Here is a 16,849-nt window from a genome sequence, read left to right as displayed (position 1 = left end):
ATATATTTTGTAGGGCAGTCAAAAATGAAAAATAATTTGTTAACATTATCTACATGCTAGATATAGTCCCTCTGATACTTAGAATTCAGTTACAATATAAAATGAAACAAATACCCCCCATGAAAAAATTAATACTGTTTTCTATTACCAAGTAGGTCATATTTCTAGCAACTTTTTCTCAATATGTAAATATGAGCAGTGATTGCTTTAGAATAATTATAATTGCATATTCAACAGAATGCATAATTTTTCCCAATGAACCATAGTTAATTTTATCTGAAAATTAGTGATTACCATTTCTGAGTTAATTACAGAGTGCTAAATACATATTCACCATTCAATGGCATGCTCTTATCACTCCAGCATGTACTCCAAATCAGCTGTCATGTAACCAAAACAGTGATTTTGTGATTTAAAAATGCTTTAAAATACTGTAAAAAACAAATGAAGAACCAATGGTCGGATTATGACCTTGACAATTAAAGAGTAACTTTCCCCTCAGCTTTGCATGCTGGTTCTTGCTGTAGATAGTTTGCTGTCACTGTGTGTCTGGCTCTTACCCTGATGTCACTGAGTGTGGTCTGTGCCCGTGGAGTGTGGAGCTGAGATTCACCATGAAGTCCGGAGAGAACTTCACTCTTGGAACAGTAGTAATAGTGTCCTTCTTGCCCATCGTGGATCCTCAAATTTGCTTCAGTTTCTGTGATCATCTGCCTGTAATGCACCACATCCATGAGGCAATAATATGTCTGACAAAGGATTGCTATCTGAGCCGCAGGAAAGGACTGTATGAATGGTGAAAAGTTTGGTACTACTTCTCCTTTACCTCTGTTTTTCAGTTGGAATCAATGCTGACAAAGACCAGACAGACATCTCTGGAGATAGAAGCTGCAGACCAGGTACAGCTGTACAAGCTTGTCCCACTGATTTGTCTCCACACTTGACTGGATAGATCTGTCAGCTGTGGAGGAGGACACCACAACCTTTCCTGTGGATGTGGCAGAGGCAAATCTTGCCTCCTGGCAGGATGATAAGTGATCCCCATGGAGATTTCCTTCCACAGAGCCTCCTCTGTGACATTCCAGCCCTAAATCAGCAAAGCACTTAAGTCTCATTGAAGCCAATGGGGATAAGTCCAACAGGGGAAGACTTAAGAGGTTGCTTAAGTGCTCTACTGAATTGGGACCAAGAAGTGGAAGGGAATTATCTGGGCTGTCAAGTCCAATCCGCTCCTACTGAAATCAAGTAAAACTCCCATTGACTTTAATGGGGGTAGGTTCAGACTCATAGATTTTCCATTTTTCATCAGAAAGCTTGGGCAGACTTTAACACAGAGCTAATTGCCAACAAAACAGCACAGAAACTAAAGAAGGATGATAAACCTGAGGGATATTAATATTCAATTTAAGACTGACCATTGTGCATGCATATATCTACTGAAAATAGCTAAAAGATATATAGTTTAACCCCATCCCTTCATAATGTAAATAGAGTTGAGCTCAGTTTCATGTTGAGTTGCAAATTAAGAGAATAATCTTTATTTATGCCCAAATAAATCTGTTAGCCTTTAAGGTGCCACCAGACTCCTTGTTGTTTTTGTGGATACAGACTAACACGGCTACCCCCTGAATTTTTATTTTGGGAATGTTGAACATGTAGCTGACATCCAGCAACTCCAACATGGTACCCACCCAAAGAATGGCTTCAGGGCAGCCAACTCAGGAGACATTTTGGCAAGAGATAAGACTTGAGACAAGGCTCTCATGCCCCCTTTTTTTAATACAGAAAATTTCTTTGATGACAATTGCAGACAGCATTTGAATATATTCCGGAGTGTGCTTTTCATAGCACCTTTAACCAAACTGAAATGGCTGGAGAGGAAAGTATAAGCCTAGTCGTTTTAATAGTTTTCCCCGTTCCAGCTGGAAACTGGAGGCTGGGTCACAGCCAGCTGATTTCATTTTCCTTCTCATTTTTTCACCTCTGTCAGATGACAAAAGCACTTAGACATATAGAAGTTTTTAATTTTACTCTGTAAATGTGAATGGTGCCCAAGATTTAAAGTGAAGCATAATTTACAAAGTTGAATTAAACTCCTTCATAGTATGCTGTCTTGCTTTGGCTCTTTACTAATGTCCTTTTAAAAATGTTGTTTAGCTTTTCATTATGTTTCTCCCTGTTATCTGTCATTGCTTCTCTAGCACTCTGGGCATGCACCACTACAGCTCTAGCAAGTGGCTATGTGCACCTCAGAGTTGTACTGCTAAGAAGAAATGTAATGTGTTGAAAAATAGATAGGAATGACCAGGTGGCTCAGCAGTATTATAAACCACTCAGTATGCACAAGACTCTGGTGATGTAGCGCAGACAAACTGTAGAGTCAGAGATGATATGTCTCCTGAGCTCTAACCTGAATGGACAGATAAAACAATGGCTATTCACTTTAACAGGCCCTTTACTTGGACAGATACTTGGAGCAGAAACAACATTTGTCCCCAGGACTGGAGGTAGTTTAGGAAGCATGGGCCTGGAAAGGTGGCTGGATGATAAAAAGGAGAGAAGGTATAGATTAAGACATTTTTAGTAGTCCCAAATGTAAAAGAGTCAGCTTCTCCCCCCACTGACTTCACAGGGATCCAAGAATGAGATCCAAAATGTGGAATTCAAAGGAATGCATGAGGTTTTCTGGGCAGCTGAGGAAGAGCATGTGGAAAGTCAGAGAGCAAAAGCAGGATAAAACTGCATTAGAAGAATGTAGAATCTTAGCCCAGGTCTACACTAGCGGGAGGGTCGACCTAAGATACGCAACTTCAGCTACTCGGCATATCTTAGGTCGACTTATCTGGCCGTGAGGATGGCAGCGAGCTGACCGCTGACGCTCCCCCGTCGACTCCGCTTCCGCCTCTTGCGAGCTGGAGTTCCGGGGTCGACAAGGAGCATGTTCGGGGATTGATTTTATCGCGTCTAGTAATTGACCCCCGATAGATCTATCACTACCTGCCGATCCAGCGGGTAGTGAAGACCTGCCCTTAGAAAGACAAGGTGGGTGAGGTAATATCTTTTATTGGACCAACTTCTGTTGGTGAAAGAGACAAGCTTTTGAGCTTACACAGAGCTTTTCTTCAGAATCTGTCAGATAAAATTTGGCTCCAAATTTTGTTTGGTAAAAATCAGTTTTTAAAAAACCTAAAACCAATAAAAACATTTCCCTGATTTTTTTAAAATTACAATACAAATATTGTTTTAAAAAATATAATCATTTTATACTGTTTCCAACCCAAACGTGGCATGATTTTGCTAGTGCATGATTGAAACTGTCTATTACCAAAAGTGGAACAGACAAATCATTAGTGTATTTTCATTCTCCATAGTAAAGATATATGAAGAAAGTAAACAAACAGTGCAGTTAAAAGTAAATTAGATTTTTTTTAAAATCTTACATTTGTAATAATTTAGTGTCTTGTCTGCAACATTGGTAAGGATATACTTTTTTTTTAAAAATTGGACCTTTAATCTGTCTCTCCTTTAAGATAAAAAAAAATAACTGAACTATTTACTGAATATAACGACAAAAATAGTACTATCCAAAATTGAAAATGTAATGAGACTTTTTATGTAAGATATATTAATTGTAACCAATTATAATTGGTCTTTGGTGGACATGGACTATTTCTGGCATGTCTTTTAAAAATTAATTTAATTGTTTAAAATAACTTATCTGCACAAAGTAAGTTCAGCCAAAACAGAACATATCCCAGCTATTAGATGGCCTAAAGTGCTTGTTACAATCAAATGATTCCTCCCATATACAAAGAAAAGAAGTGACTCTATTTGTGAAAGATGATAAGTCCACAGACAAAAAATCCAACACAGAAATCTGGCAAATACAATTAGCTGGAACTGCTAAGTGGGCTATTGAAACTACAACTTTAGAAAATCATTCAGCAAAAGAGACTGCACTTTAAAAGGACTTCAGTACTAAGGACAAGTCTATCACATATGCATTTCTTCCACTGAATTCAATTGGTATGAGCAAGAGATGCATCACTGGATTTCAGGCCATATCTACACTACAGTAGCTACAGTGGCACAACTTTGGCACTGCAGCTGTGCCACTATAGTGTAGATACTTCCTACATCAAAAGAAGGTTGTTTATTTTTGTCAAAGTAGATAATCCATTTCTCTGAGAGGCAGTAGCTAAGTCAATGGAAAAATCTACACTGGGGGTTAGGTCAACCTAACTACATTACACAGGATACAACATTTTTCACAGCCCGAAGCGATGTAGTTAGGGTGATCTAATTTTTAAGTGTAGATCAGGGCTCAGCCTTTGTTGGATGACACTGACTTTGAAAGGGTTAGCAGATGTGTGGCCTGCATCTGAACGCATACGTATAAAGTTACTAGTATGGGAGTAACTAGGCAAATGATGTAAAGTCAGGAAGGGTGTGACTCTCTGTTAAGCCTCTTAGCATGACCAGCATGAATTGATCAGCAATTGCCTAACAGTGAACCTTGGACCACTGGTGGTCTGCAATGTACTCCCTGAAGGTTCTTGGGAGCTGGATGGTCACATGGTGCTGGATTCTCTTAATTTCCAGCTCACTCTACAATTGTCCAAGCTCTTCCTTGCAAAGAAGTATCTAGATGCCTGTAAAAAGCAGCTAGAAACAAGCAAGAACCACCATCCTAGCTGCTTCCATTAGGAACCACTACTATACAGGAGGAGGAGACAAAACAGAAATTACCCTTGGGACAGCAAGGCACCGACTGGAACTGGAGCTGTTAGCCACCCGCAGGAAAGGAATGTCCACAGCAAAAGGGAATGAGACAGCCAGGCAGGGGAGCAGATGGAGAAAAGAGCCAAGAGGCAGGGAAGCATGTAGAAGTGGAGATGAGGACCAGGAAGCATGTGCTTGGGAAGAGGAGGGAGAGTGAGGAGCAGAACAGGAAAGAAGAGGAAATGATGCAGAAAACAAGAAAGAGTGAATAACTATTTTTCAACAGTTTTCAAGGAGCCACTTGCTGCTTTATCTGTAGCTGTAGCAGCATGTCTGCAGTGGGTGGGTCTTGGATTGTGAAGCTTTCCCCACCCCCACTCCTTTTTTCCAGTGGTTCCCTCTAAGCCCCACGGCCTTATAAGATTTTCAAGCTTAAAAATTCCAATTGTAAAGTTAGCAACTTGTAGCCATCAGAATAATGCAAGATCTCCAGGGAGAACAAACACACAGCTATGTATCGACAGCAACAATGGAAACTTTTCTTTCAGATACATCGGTGAGTACTGCTGACTGAATTAACTTTGTAAGACAAAAATGCAGCTGCAAACTGAACTGCATATGTGACAAGAGAGAAATGACTAGGCAGTCCTGACCACCTATGGTTACCATATATAGACAGTATAATTTACCCCTCATTATTAATATTTTGGTGCTTTTATATGCAGATAAAATTATTTTCTATTCTCTGTGTAATCACTTAGTAGACTTTATTTATTTCAGATTGTGTATGCAAGAGAGATGCTTTCTTTTTTCTCAGTATTTCAACCATGGCTTAATGCTAAATCCTAATCTCACTTAAATCAGTGGGAGTTTGCCATTGTCTCCAACAGAAACAGGATAGATATGACCCTGTTATAACTACACTGGACTTTGGTGGGCAATATTAGAGTATCCCGTGTCTGAGAGAATTGTTTTGTGATGTCAGCCCTTATACTATCATACAGATGTCATGCATAATTATTTTTGCATATTGGATTTAAAAAAACAAACTATTTTTTCAGCACTAGTCTAGTGTTATTTCCAACTCACAACATTCTGCACTGTACAGGAACTCCTCACTTAAAGTCGTCCCGGTTGGCATTTCAATGTTAAGTTGCTGATCAATTAGGGAACATGCTCGTTTAACGTTGTGAAATGCTCCCTTCTAACACTGTTTGGCAGCCGCCTGTTTTGTCCACTGCTTGCAGGAAGAGCAACCCGTTGCAGCTAGCTGGTGGATGGTTGGAACCAGGGTGGACCAGCAGCCCCCACATCAGCTCCCCCTATCAGCTCCCTGCTCCCCTAAGTTCCCTGTGCAGCAGCTGTCCCTCCCCGCACTGCCATGTGCTGCTCCTGCCCTCTGCCTTGGAGCTGCTCCCAGAGACTCCTGCTTGCTGTACAGGGGGAGGGAGGAAGTGAGGGGCTAATGTCAGGGTGTCTCCCCCTCCCCCTTACCCAATCTTCCATAGAGCAGGGGGGACATATGACAGAGGAAGCTTCTAGGCAGTAGCTGCAGTCTCAGGTCTCAGCAAGCTGATTTAATTAACAAGGCAGTGTACTTGAGCCTGGGGTCAGCTATTAAAAGGGGAAATGCACATTTTTTCTCTCACACACAGGGTGTGCATCTCTGTCTCTGTCTGCCCTCCTGTAGCGAGTCGGTGTGGCTCCCCTCCGGTCCAGCAGAGGGAGCTCCTTGCCAGACGCCCAAGTGGGCTGAGACACCACTTCCTGTCCCCGCCCCCCGGAAGTCAAGGGGCGGGACAGGAAGTATAAAAGGAAGTCGCCAGAGCTCAGTCAGGAGCCAGCAGCCGCCGGGAGCAGACGTGCCGGCGGGAGCTACTGCCTGGGAGCCTTCTAGGAACCAAGGCAGCTGCCCAGACTGGCCTCCGCTTCCCCGCGCCCACTACGAGGAGGAGCCGCCAGAGCCGCCCCGTGACAGGTACTGGGACCACCCGCCGGACCGCCCCTGCGCCCCCCCGAAGAGGAGCCGCCGGGGCTTCCCCGGCCCTGCTTCCCGGAGGAACCGCCGGAGCAGGCCTGGCCGGACTTTCCGGAGGCACTACCCGACCTCCCCCCAAGCCCGGACCCGGAGGAGCCGAGGACCTTTGACTGGCCCGAACCTGATACAAGTGTGCAGGTAGGCCCCGAGGGGGATATGGAGTGTAGCCCGGGGATAGCCGACCCCTGTCAGGCTACGGACACTGAGGTCCCCATGTCAGTGTGTTGCGGTCAGGACCCCACTGACCAGCGGCCGTGAGAGCCGCTAATAGGGCCCCGGGCTGGAACACAGTGGAGTGGGCGGGCCTGTGTTCCCCCTGCCACCCCACTCGCGGGTGGCAGTTTCCCCCTCACCTCAGCGCTCAGGGACGGAAGCCTGCAATTACCTTTGCTGTTGCTCAGCCCCTGCTCCAGAGGCCTGAGCCTATATTGACTTTGCTGTTGCTCAGCCCCTGCTCCAGAGGTCTGAGCCTATATTGACTTTGCTGTTGCTCAGCCCCTGCTCCAGAGGCCTGAGCCTATATTGACTTTGCTGTTGCTCAGCCCCTGCTCCAGAGGCCTGAGCCTATATTGACTTTGCTGTTGCTCAGCCCCTGCTCCAGAGGCCTGAGCCTATATTGACTTTGCTGTTGCTCAGCCCCCGCTCCAGAGGCCTGAGCCTATATTGACTTTGCTGTTGCTCAGCCCCCGCTCCAGAGGCCTGAGCCTATATTGACTTTGCTGTTGCTCAGCCCCCGCTCCAGAGGCCTGAGCCTATATTGACTTTGCTGTTGCTCAGCCCCCGCTCCAGAGGCCTGAGCCTATATTGACTTTGCTGTTGCTCAGCCCCCGCTCCAGAGGCCTGAGCCTATATTGACTTTGCTGTTGCTCAGCCCCTGCTCCAGAGGCCTGAGCCTATATTGACTTTGCTGTTGCTCAGCCCCTGCTCCAGAGGCCTGAGCCTATATTGACTTTGCTGTTGCTCAGCCCCTGCTCCAGAGGCCTGAGCCTATATTGACTTTGCTGTTGCTCAGCCCCCGCTCCAGAGGCCTGAGCCTATATTGACTTTGCTGTTGCTCAGCCCCCGCTCCAGAGGCCTGAGCCTATATTGACTTTGCTGTTGCTCAGCCCCCGCTCCAGAGGCCTGAGCCTATATTGACTTTGCGGTTGCTCAGCCCCCGCTCCAGAGGTCTGAGCCTATATTGACTTTGCGGTTGCTCAGCCCCCGCTCCAGAGGTCTGAGCCTATATTGACTTTGCGGTTGCTCAGCCCCTGCTCCAGAGGTCTGAGCCTATATTGACTTTGCTGTTGCTCAGCCCCTGCTCCAGAGGTCTGAGCCTATATTGACTTTGCGGTTGCTCAGCCCCTGCTCCAGAGGCCTGAGCCTATATTGACTTTGCTGTTGCTCAGCCCCTGCTCCAGAGGTCTGAGCCCAAGGACTGCTGTCCGGCTGCCCGCCCTAACTGAGGGCCGGGGCGTATACTTAGTGACTGTGTGCCTTGTGCGGCCCCTGCCTGAGGGTCTGGACCTGGACTCATATTGAGACTGATTGCTGTTATCCAGCCCCCCTGCTCCAGAGGGACTGGACTCATATTGAGACTGATTGCCGTTATCCAGCCCCCCGGCTCCAGAGGGACTGGACTCATATTGAGACTGATTGCTGTTATCCAGCCCCCCTGCTCCAGAGGGTCTGGACTTCCCACGTAGAGGAGACAAGGAGCGAGTCGGTGTGGCTCACCTCCGGCCCAGCAGGAGGGTTGAGCCCCGACGCGCCAGCTTACACCTCCCTCCTTTCCTGCTGCCTTGTAGAGTGTGAGAGTTAACCCTTGAGGGCTCAGTCAATTGCTAGTTCATTTAGCAGTAAGTCATTCCCTGGGAAATATCCTACCCTCTGACTCCTCCACCTCAACCAAGCTTCACAATCATCATCACTGTGTACCAGTATTAAACTGTTTGTTTAAAACTTATACTCTCTGTGTGTGTTTGTGTGTATATATATATATATATATATATATATATATATAATGTCTTTTGTCTGGTGAAAAAAATTCCCTGGAACCTAACCCCCTCATTTACATTAATTCTTATGGGGAAATTGGATTCTCTTAACATCATTTCACTTCATAGAACTTAAGATCAGAAGGGACCATTATGATCATCTAGTCTGACCTCCCGCAAGATGCAGGCCACAAAAGCTGACCCACCCACTCCTGAAATAATTCTCTCCCTTGACTCAGCTGTTGAAGTCCCCAAGGATTTAAAGGCTTCAAGTAGCAGATAATCCTCCAGCAAGCGACCCCTGCCCCATGCTGCGGAGGAAGGCGAAAAACCTCCAGGGCCACTGCCAATCTACCCTGGAGGAAAATTCCTTCCCAACCCCAAATATGGTAATCAGCTGAACCCCGAGCATGCGGGCAAGACTCTCCAGCCAGACACTCAGGAAAAGGACTTTCAATATCCCAACATTGACCCTCGGTACTAATTACCAGTGGTCGCACGTTATTGACCTATTGACTAAATCACGTTATCCAATCAAACCATTCCCTCCATAAACTTATCAAGCTTAATCTTAAAGCCAGAGAGGTCCTTCACCCCCACCAGGGGCGGCTCTAGAAATTACGCCGCCCCAAGCAGGGCGGCGCGCTCGCTGCCCTTCCCCGGTCCCGCAGCCAGGGCAGAAGTGTCTGCGGCGGGTGCGCTGGTCCCGCGGCTCCGGTGGAGCATCCGCAGGCATGCCTGCGGGAGCTCCGTCCGAGCCGCGGGACCAGCGCACCCGCCGCAGTCATGCCTGTGGGAGCTCAAGCGGAGCCGCAGGAAGAGGGGACCCTCCGCAGTCATGCCTGCAGCAGGTCCGCTCGTCCCGGGGCTCCGGTGGACCTCCCGCAGGCATGACTGCGGAAGGTCCGCTGGAGCCAAATGCCACCCTGGCGGCAAAATGCCGCCCCACGCGCCTGCTTGGCACGCTGGGGTCTGGAGCCGGCCCTGACCCCCACTGTTTCCCTCAGTAGGCTGTTCCAGAATTTCACTCCCCTGATGGTTAGAAACCTTCATCTAATTTCAAGCCTAAATTTCCCGACTGCCAATTTATATCCATTTGTTCTTGTGTCCACATTAGTACTGAGCTGAAATAATTCCTCTCCCTCCCTGGTATTTATCCCTCTGATATATTTAAAGAGAGCAATCATATCTCCTCTCAACCTTCTTTTGGTTAAGGAAAACAAACCGAGCTCCTCAAGTCTCCTTTCATACGACAGGCTTTCCATTCCTCGGATCATTCTAGTGGCCCTTCTTTGTACCCGTTCCAGTTTGAATTCATCTTTCTTAAACATGGGAGACCAAAACTGCACACAGTACTCCAAATGAGGTCTCACCAACGCCTTGTATAACGGGACTAGCACCTCCTTATCTCTACTAGAAATACCTCGCCTAATGCATCCCAAGACCGCATTAGCTTTTTTAACGGCCACATCACATTGCCGACTCATAGTCATCCTGCGATCAACCAGGACTCCGAGGTCCTTCTCCTCTTCCGTTACTTCCAACTGGTGCATCCCCAACTTATAACTAAAATTCCTGTTAGTCATCCCTAAATGCATAACCTTACACTTCTCACTATTGAATTTCATCCTATTACTAATACTCCAGTTTACAAGGTCATCCAAATCTCCCTTAAAGTCACATTTTTCAGGAACATAAGTAAGGAGTTCCTGTACTCATTTATTTTGGTTCCCTGTCAGTTATGGCAGGAAACTGAACAGACTGACTGGATGGAGTTTGGTAATAAAACGATTAAAAGATTGTTTTTTGTTTGTAAACTTCCATCAGTTGTGGTCCCACCACTTTCAGATCCCTGGTACAGGAGCGCAGCATGCATCCCCTGCCCTCTGCTCTCATAAAAGTTTGTGGGGATTCCCCCTTCCATTTATTTGCCACATTTTATTCCTTGGAAGTTTATACATTTTTATAGGAACCTCGATATTCCACCCTCTTTTCCCCATTTTGCTTCTAGCTTTCCAGCTAAAAGGCTGGGTGGGTCTTCCTCTGAAGCCAGTCTGTGTAACTGCATAAGCATTTAGCTGATTATTATGGGGGAGAAAGTATCATGCATTGATAGAGTGTGCATATTGCTTCCACAGTGCTTTAGTACAGCCAAAGGAATGAGACACAGAGATTGGGAGTTGAACCCTGCTTTCTTATGACCCATTCCAACTCCCATTGCCTTCAGTGGGATTGACACAAGGGCTTATAATACAGAGCAGAGCACTACAGCATCAAACATCCACTTGGCCAGGCTGAGTAAGAAAAAATGTAAACCAGTGCAAGGATGCCTGCCTGGGTCTGCAGTCAGACAGCTCCAGTGCCACAACTGTTAGTTCAGAGCTTTGGCAAGATGCATTAGAGCAAAAACTGATCATAATCGTGTCAGATTTTACTGCAGCTGTTCAGAACACTGCATGCAGCAGCAAAACGGTCACAAAATTGATCAGTTTCACTCTGCTGTTGCTTGGAAAGTTTTGACCAGCAGCTGAAGTATAGGGTGACCAGATGTCCCGATTTTATAGGGACAGTCCCAATATTTGGGGCTCTGTCTTATATAGGTGCCTATTACCCCCCCACCCCAGGTCCTGATTTTTCACAATTGCTGTCTTGTCACCCTACTGAAGTACTGGAGTTATGCACTGTGTAGTCTAACCCAAAATGGACATTGGGGAAAGGTAAATTAGCAGAGACACAACTCCCATCAGCCTTGCAGTAGCTAGGAGGTTCTGGGGATGATTAAGGAGAAACACAGAGAATGTTCTCTTCCAGCAGCCAATGAGGGATGGGAGACTTCAAATTTATCAGAGACCTAATAGCTGGAGATCACAAAAGATTGGAACCATTGAGCGGGACTCAGGGACAGCAGCACACTCGCCTTTCTCATCAATGGCTGGCAGTGGAGAAGGTGACTTGGCTTCTTTCCTGAGCGTTACCCATGGTCAGTGGGGCCATTGATCTATGTTAGTCATTTTCATTTACTTCTCTGGCCATTAGGTGTCTGGAAAACGTTTCACACCCTATGCATGAGGGGTGGACTCTGGGAGAAGAGGTCCTGACCTAAGAAGTTTGGTCAGTAAGATTACTGAAAGAATGCGGTGAGAATTTAACATAGTTTGTGAAGTTAGGCACCAGTAGTGTTTTATCTTTATTTTTCTTGTTACCACTTCTGATTTTTATGCCTCATTACTTGTACTTACTTAAAATCTCTCTCTGTAGTTAATAAACTTTATTGCTTTATCTAATTCAGTGTGTTTAAATTGATGTGTCATTGGGGGTGCATAGTTGTGTGCATGTTATTTTTATTCAAGAAATAACAGACCTAATATAACTTGTATTGTCCAATACAGGGCTGGGCAGTACAGGACATACATTTCTGGGAGGGAAATCTGAGACTGAGATTGTGTTGGGGTCTCCTTGCAGTATAGCCAAGGCTGGTGAGAGCCAGGGTGTGACCATCAAGCTGCAGTTATACAGAGACACTCAGGGTGTGGCTTGCATGCTGGACGACTGTTTGTGAGTGGCCCAGGTGAAGCTACTTTCACAAGGCATTGTAAGGCACCCAAGGTGCCGGGCAGGGGTGACACATTCTCTGGACTGTACACTGTCACACCAGGATGCTGGGGATGGGTGTTGGGGGCTGTGGTGAGTGGAATGTACATCGGGCTGCTGGGATGTGTGTGGGGGGTTTCCTCAGGATAAGTGGGGGGCTGGTGGAGGGTTGTTGGGGCATATGTGGGGTGGGAGGGGCATCTGGGGATCTGTGTGGGGGTGGGGAGAGAGGGCCATATGGGAGTCTTTATGGGGTAGGAGCACTTTGCTACCTAGTTTACAGAAGGTAGGGGGCTCCAATTTCCATAGGGCACAGGGCCCCACTCTTATTTTATCCAGGCCTAGAGAGGAAGAGGGATAGAATACATGAGGATGGAGGGGGAGAGAAAGGAAGAAACGGATACTGAAAATAACAGAAAAAAGATACACTCTGAGAATTTTTTTTTAAAGTAAGGTGAAGTCAGGAAGGGAAAGAAGGAATATAACAAAAGCATTGGAGATCATTTAAAAAAAAATTAGACAACTGATTAAAATATATTGCATAACTGTTTAATTCCTTTACATTGCAGGGCACGTAGCTTTGTGGTGGCAGTAATGCGGAGGAGGCTGCATTGTTTTTTTCCTTCAGGTTAATAAACGTTCAGTAATTTTTCAAGCTCTGCAAGGAGCTATCACTAAGCCATCCAACATTTTATACATGTTGACAAAGAAAACAGACATTTTTCAAAAATGACAAAAAATCCTGCTATCTTTTCATCCATTGCTCTTCACTGATAACATGGACAGTTTTTCAGTTAAATTAACTATGTAAAAGTGAAAGTAATACTGAATCTGAAATGTTGAGAAATCAGGACAAAACTGAGTTTTTAGCCATTTTGATTTTGAAAAGTGTTTGTTTTAGCATCTCACTTGAACATCCTAGAAAAGTTTTTCCAATAATTTTATTGCATCTCTGACTCGTGAACTGATTCTCCAGGAGAATGCACTGTGTCATATTGTGTAATAGTACCATGGCATCTGTTTTGTGTCCTCTTAAGCTTTAAAAGCTTGGTAGGAAAACAGTTCATTATCCAAGGAAAAACTGAGTGCTCAATTAGTGCTTTATTATTATTTTAAAGCTCTGTATTTCAACAATACTAAGTTACCACATACTCCTGTGGGATGGGATACCGTCTAGGATCAAATCCAGCTTGCTCTTCTACTTTCATGAGTGGTTTCATTAAACTGAAGGGAAGTACCTGTGTAAGTAAGGCAAGCCAGATTAGACCCAGAATGCCAACTTGCAAAAGACAATGCAATATTCTAGCTTTACAAACTGCTATCAATGCAGGATTGTGAAAAAGCTTTAGCAATAGTTATTCTGGGGAAACAGATCTCATTTTGCTAGATTTGAATAATGCAAACTACACAGGCAGCCTAAAAAAGCAACAGCAGGGCACAGAGTATAGTAACGCAGTTCTAGCACTCTCTTTCTAAACAGAATTTAACTAGTTTTGACAAGGAAATTAGAGAACATTTTTAGAGCAGGTCCTTTGTAGTGAAACATATTAGCAAAAGGCAAACCATTAATCCTTCCAAGTGATCTGCAATGACACTTCTGTAGTCAAGAGATGCCTGTTTATGCTGCAGTAACAGAAGTGCATGCATCACAATAGAGCACAAATGAAGAGAGTATTTATGCCATTTATTTTGTCAGTAATTATCTGCATTTACTTCGCCGTTGTGGGAGATCAGTATTAGACTAAGAGTTCTCTATTACAATGCAGCTGTTCCTCTGTCTTGTTCCTGCAGTGAATTCATAATCCAGTGTTTATGATATCACATTCTGTTGCCATGGAACTTAATGTCACAAATTCAGCACCATTCTTTTCAGTGCAAGATCAAGTCTGAAGAGGAGCTGTGCGAGAGAGCATGCTTCAAAATTCTAAAGTCTGACAGTAAGCAAAAGGGATAGGGCTAATTTGAAAAACACAGGGAAGTTCCCAGGAGACAGATATATATATAATTGGTTGGTGTAGATGAATGATAATGGGACATTGTAGAAAAGCTGGCAATGCTATTGCCCATACATAGTATTCCTATTCTGTGGATCGACAATGGAATTGGGAGCCACACGATAGGGAACAATATTGTATTGGTCCCAGAGACTGAATAAGATGAATTAATAGGACTTTCTAGTCTCCATTGTATACGGTTCCATGACCTTCTGCCTCCAGAGCGGCTGTTAACAAAAACTAAATTCATTAATACATACACAGAAAATAAACAGATTTTTAAAGGATTAATTGTAATGTTTTCCCTAATGTGATAATTGTTTAAATCCCCTACTATTCTCCTAGTTCACATAGGCCCCTGATTCTGCAGTCGTGTAGTGTTGCCTCATTTGTGAGTAGGTCCAGTGGGACCAGTTCCATTGTCACATTGTCAGGATGTTTATGACCCAATGTTGTGATGCGAGTTCAGCTTTTTGCAACATAACATGGTAACACCTTGGCTCAGCATCACCACTTTGATATGAAAATATCATCACAACATGAGAGTACCAGGATGGGAGGCTACAATCAATAACTCCTCAGTCCTAGTTAACCACATTGCAATGAATGTACATTCAACAGAATGCAACTTTATCGGTCATACATACTGTACAAGAAGAGTTATAGAACAAACATACATATATTTCCTACTGGGTATAGTGCTACCATTTTCTTGGTTACTGCAATGATCTTCTACTATTCACAGGTACTGACACAAATTTACTTTATTTCAAAAGCTTTTCATTTGCAGTAAGTACCTGATTGATGCAAATCAGACTTCTTTTGTTCACCTTTAGAAAAATACAATACATTTATATTTTCACTATCATAGTCCCATTCACCGAACAGTGGAACCCCGTTTAGGAAAGAACTAGATTTGGTCCAGGCAACTGATAACTGGAACAATGAACTATGAAAATATGGCTTTAAAATGAATAAAGAAAATACTGAAGTCATGTGGGTGACATGTACAGAACCAAGACATGAATATCAGCTTCAAGAGCCGGTATCTACATCAGGCTTCTGCATTTAAGAACCTTGGAGGCTGCTTAGCAGCAAATGGAAAAATTGACAGAATTGAAAGCAAGGCTGCTGAGTGTGAGGGAAGCCTGGTGCACGATGAGTGATTTGTGATAAATGGATGCTGAACTACTTCAGGGACAACTACACAAAACCACGGTAAGACCAGTTCTTCTGTATGGATCAGAGACGGGGGTAACCAAAGAGAGGTGCTTGAGAAGACTTGAAGCCATTGAAATGAGATGTTTGATGGCAGTGAGAAGGATGACTTTACCGGATCTCAGGCGGAATGATGTCATCAGGAGTGAGACCAAGCTGTGTGGCATCAGAGAGAGGCTGCAGGACAGAAGGCTAAGATGAGTATGGGCATATACGAATGATGGATGAAGGGAATCCCATTAGGGAGACATTTGAGAGTAGAGTTAGCAGACAAAGAACAAGAGGACAGCCAAGAAAACAATGGACTGAAAATGGAGTGGCAAACCTGGAAAAGACTGATCTGGCAACCTGAACCCAGCTAGCTGGGAAAAGGAGAATATGAAGATTATTTATATTTCCACCACAAGAGTATTTCCATCCTCTGCCACACATGGAAGGGACAGTACATCATAATCAATACATCATAACTAAGACAAGAAATACCAAGGTGTGTCTGCTATAGAATAAAAATTGCTCTAGGACTTTAGTAATTCTATCAACCCTTGTAAGTAAAAGGAGGGAGAGTACAGTAGAACCTCAGAGTTACAAACATCAGAGTTACGAACTAACCAGTCTACCACACACCTCATTTAGAGCTGGAAGTACGCAATCAGGCAGCAGCAGAAACAACCTCCTAAATAAATAAATACATAGAGTACAGTACTGTGTTAAATGTAAACTACTAAAAAAATAAAGAGAAAGTTTAAAAAAAGATTTGACAAGGTAAGAAAACTGTTTCAGTGCTTGTTTAATTTCAATTAAAATAGTTAAAAGCAGCATTTTTCTTCTGCATAGTAAAGTTTCAAAGCTGTATTAAGAAAGAAAACCCATAATGTTTTGTTCAGAGTTACGAACAAGCTCCATTCCTGAGGCGTTTGTAACTCTGAGGTTCTACTGCATTCACAATACTGCTGACAACTGTGTGCAAAACAACTAACCCAATGTATTAATATTTAAAAATATATAATCATGCAGAATTTATTCAATTATACAATATAAATATAGACTATATATGACATTTCTGTGAAGGGAATTTTGAGAAAGCAGAGACTAATAAAACACTGGGCATGGACTGCTTTTCATTGTATGATTGTACAATGGTGCTCTGATCGCAGCTGGGCTTCTAAGGATTACTACAGTACAAATAAAACATAGCATAAACATTTACAATATTCTTATCACCCCGCTGTTTATGTGCCCATCAACATTATTCCTCAGAGTTCAACACATTTTTTTTAAACTAATTAAAATTGTTACCAGAAATCCTCTGA

The sequence above is a fragment of the Mauremys mutica genome, chromosome 1, assembly GCF_020497125.1.
Source record: "Mauremys mutica isolate MM-2020 ecotype Southern chromosome 1, ASM2049712v1, whole genome shotgun sequence".
Lineage (NCBI taxonomy): Eukaryota > Metazoa > Chordata > Testudines > Geoemydidae > Mauremys > Mauremys mutica.
This window is presented reverse-complemented; position numbering follows the sequence as displayed.